Source organism: Amblyraja radiata, chromosome 2 (genome assembly GCF_010909765.2).
Source record: "Amblyraja radiata isolate CabotCenter1 chromosome 2, sAmbRad1.1.pri, whole genome shotgun sequence".
NCBI classification, from domain to species: Eukaryota; Metazoa; Chordata; class Chondrichthyes; order Rajiformes; family Rajidae; genus Amblyraja; species Amblyraja radiata.
Window position 1 is genome coordinate 146,565,031 of NC_045957.1, and position 4,325 is coordinate 146,569,355.

Sequence of the window (4,325 nt, forward strand, 5' to 3'; positions counted from 1 at the left end):
TCCCCCTCAAATAGAAAGAGAACATTTTATTCAGTTAAAACCAAAAAAAAGGACTCCTACCTGTAATAAACTATCTCCGGTTTGACCAGATTCCAAATGAGATACATTGAATCATTGAATTCTCCCAATTTTGTTAGCCCTTGCTGTCTCCTCCCCTTGCTCAGCCCTCGGGCTGTCTCCTCCCATTCCCCAGCCCTCGGGCTCCTCCTCCTCCTTTTTCCTTCCTTCTCCCCGCCACCCCCTATCAGTCTGAAGAAGGGTTTCGGCCCGAAACGTTACCTATTTCCTTCGCTCCATAGATGCTGCTGCACCCGCTGAGTTTCTCCCGCATTTTTGTGTACCTTACATTGAATTGTTGTTCTTCTCAGAACAATACTCAACATTTCACATATTCATTTGGTGTTTGGATGACTTTCATAGCATTTAAACTCTTAGGGCTGCCTACTCCAAGTAATCATATTGGCAGTGGCTGGTGTCAGTCAGAATTAATTGTAATATTTACCTATTTCAAATCCGCACAAATTTAAATATTAATTTTGCTTTTCTCATAAAGCACAACACATTGATGCAAAGCAGCTGGAATGTCAATGGTAAATTATACATATTTTGCCTCAATGTACACCAACGAGGATGATGTTTTACAAGATACGTCAACGGCTCAGCTATCTCTACATGAGCATGGTTTGTTGGATTTGAAAAGTATGGATGGAAGGTATATCATGTTGTACATTGGTGGACAATAGTTAACGGAGAATCAGATGGTCATGTGGACAAAGTTTGCTTAAAGAGAGATTGCGATGTTAGGAATTGCTATTAATAATGGTAATTTAATGCACTAACATTTCAAGGAGTTTCCAAAAATATTTATTTTGCCTGATTGGCCAGCTCTCTTAAATGTGTCCATTTGAGAGAGAAAATTACAAGGGTTAAAACATGATTTGAACAGATTAAATAACATACCCTGCGCCCTCTTGAACCATTACGTCCCCCAACACCAGAGGTTCCAGTGATACCATTTGGTCCCTGAAAATTCAGAATGCAACATACATGAATAACTGGCTCACATCCTATTAAAAAAAAAATTGTATATCCTTTTACAAACATAAATGTTTTCAATTCGTACCAGCTGACCAGGAAAACCAGGGTATCCTCGTGGTCCCTTAAACGATAAGAAAAGAGATGAAATTAGGTTGCACTGTTCAACTGGTTGTACTCTTATCAATGTAAATGATCCAGTGGCCTTGACATCCACCATCATGAGGAGGGGGAGGTACAAAGATAGAAGATAGGCAGAGACAGTAAGACCAGTAGGAGAACTGGGAAGGGGATGGAGAGAAAGCAAGGGTCATAGTCATCCCCTTCCGCTTCCCAGATCTCCCACTAATCTTACTGTCTCTGTCTTTGTCCCGCCCCCTCCCCGGACATCAGTCTGAAGAAGGGTGTCGACATGAAATGTCGCCCATTCCTTTTCTCCAGAGATGCTGCCTCACCCATTGAGTTACTCCAGCATTTTGTGTCTACCTTCGATTTAAACCAGCGTCTGCAGTTCTTTCATACACATCCACCATCATGAAGTGGTTTGAGAGGCTGGTTATGGAACATATTAAATCTAGTTGACCAAGCAACCTTGACCCACTGCAATTGAACCACCGTTACAACAGGTCCACATCTGATCTTCAAACACATTGCAGATCAATGGTTTATTTTGACTGACATCTAAAATATACTAAGGTAGACAAAAATGCTGGAGAAATTTGGCAGGTGAGGCAGCATCTATGGAGAGAAGGAATAGGTGATGTTTTGGGTTGACACCCTTCTTCAGGCAGACTGACCTTTCTTCAGAATATACTTGCAAAAAGTATTATGCCACTTAAACAAAATTGAGGGATAGTCAGAGTGAATGATATAGGGCAAATGAATGATTCGCTGCTCACTAAAATGAATTGGATAGATTATTAGCAACAACTTGCATTCATACAACCCCTATAGTGTACTTAAATAACCCAAAGTTCTTTATAGAAATGGGCATACACAACACCAACAGTGAAGACCAAACATATGGTGCAAGAATAACATTTTGGGAAGATAGATGGGCATGCACTGTGCACATATCACTGAGTTTTGCTTCAGTCTATGCACTGTGCACAGAAGGCAAAAACAAACAGTTGGGTTACTCTGCATCTCCTCACCTCTCGCCCTTTAGGTCCAGGGGTTCCAATTTCATCAGATCCATCCATGCCCTGTGTATTACCAAAGAGAATACAAGTGAGTCATCTCTAAACTCCTGAGTACACTGTTTCATCAGAATCTGAACAAAATGAAAAATATATTTTTGGTCATGTGCATTGCAGAAAACTAACACAGTACAGGAAGCAACAGCAACTCTCAGCATTCAGACTACGGGATGGAAAATTATCATAAGACTGATCTGCGTACTAAGTCTTTGCAGTCTAGCACTACTTACCATCGGTTACACAGACTACAGCACTCTGTCTTTTTTGGTAAATCAGAGTCTGCAGTTCTTTTGTATCTACGTTTTACCGAAAATACATTTTCAGCTTGTGACTAGTGGTGTGGCTCAGAATTCAGTGGAGGGCCTATTGCTGTTTGTCATCAAGAATCAATGATTTGGATGAGAACGTACATGGCATGGTTAGCAAGTTTGCAAATGGGTGCCTCTGTAGAAGTTGGTGAGAGTTGCAGGGGACATGCCCAACTTCCTAAGCCTTCTGTTGCCAGGACTTGAGGCCCTAAGCTCCAGGATACAAGGATACAAGGATACAAAGGACATTTATTATCACATACACCAAATGGTGTAGTGAAATTTGACTTGCCAATGCAGCACACGAATAAAGATAAGACACAACATTAAAGAATTTAACAATAAACATTAAAAAAGGAAGATGTTGAGCAGGCTAGGACTTTACTTCTTGGACTGCAGGAGAATGAGGGGTGATCTTATGGAGGTGTACAAAATCATGAGATGGATTGATAAGATAGACGCACAGAGACTCTTGCCCAGAGTAGGGGAATCTAGAACTAGAGGACATACGTTTACGGTGAGAGGGGAAAGATTTAATCAGAACCTGAGAGCAAAGAGTGGGGGTAGCTGAGGCAGGTTCTATTGCAATGTTTAAGAAACATTTAGACATGGATAGGACAGGTTTAGAGGGCTATGGGCCAAACGCAGGCAGGTGGGACTCATGTAGATGAGACATGTTGATCGGTGTGGGCAAGTTGGGCCGAAGGACCTGTTTCCACACTGTATGACTCTGTGACACTCTGACTCTAAGTGCCACAAATTAGGACTCCAGGGAAGCACTTTTCTACTCTCATGTCAGCGAGAGGCTAGTTAACTTCTTTGGAACACTCTCAGACCTAAGATGTGCAGACCATCCTCTGGCTGTAACTTTATCCTTTTTTTCATGCATCAGTTCTTCTTTTTATTGAAAACAAAACAATATCTCAGAACCACCCAATGTAACATTGGCAAAGTAATACCAAACTAACCTGCAGCGCACGAGGTCCAGCTCTTCCAGATTCTCCTGTAGGTCCCAGGGATCCAGCTTCACCCTAAACACAATTTTTATATATGATTATATTTATCATGATTTCATTCTACACATTATCAGGGTTGCCAACATGGGGTGAGACACAGGGAGCATCGCGACCGGGGGGGGGGGGGGGGGGGGTATTAAATCATGTTTTAAATCATGTTTTAAAATGATGTTTTAAATCATGTTTTAAAATGATGTATTAAATCATGTTTTGGTGCACTGTAGAAGTATGATTTCAATGCTTTTTGTATGAAGTATTTTTAAGAGCTAACTTTTTAAGGGGTAACTTTATCCACACAAAGGGTGATGGGTGTATGGAACAAGCTGCCAGAGGAGGTAGTTGAGGCAGGGACCATCCCAACATTTAAGAAAAAGCTAGACTGGTACCAAAAGCAGGTGGCGTAGCTGGGACATGTTGGCGGGTGTGGGCAAGTTGCACCGAAGGGCCTGTTTTCACACTGTATCACTCTCTGACTACATTATACCTCCACCATGCATGAATACTTCAAAATCAAGTGATCGAGTTTTATTGCCATATACTCAAGCATAGAAACATAGAAAATAGGTGCAGGAATAGGCCATTCGGCCCCTTCGAGCCAGCACTGCCATTCAATATGATCATGGCTATTCATCTAAAATCAGTACCTCTTTCCTGTTTTTTCCCCATATCCCTTGATGTCGTTAGCCCCAAGAACTAAATGTAACTCTCTCTTGAGATTCACAACTCTCTATGTGAAGAATGTTTGTCCTCATCTCAGTCCTAACTGC

The 4,325-nt window shown here is 41.5% G+C and overlaps 1 long non-coding RNA gene across 1 annotated transcript; it reads right to left on the reverse strand.

The window, feature by feature from the left end:
- Positions 1–967: 967 nt before the first annotated feature.
- LOC116970254 lies at positions 968–2,239 on the reverse strand. Its single transcript, XR_004411085.1, has 3 exons — positions 2,190–2,239; positions 1,124–1,159; positions 968–1,023 (listed from the first exon to the last, which is right to left on the reverse strand). It is a non-coding gene; the product is annotated as an uncharacterized LOC116970254 (long non-coding RNA).
- Positions 2,240–4,325: the final 2,086 nt, after the last annotated feature.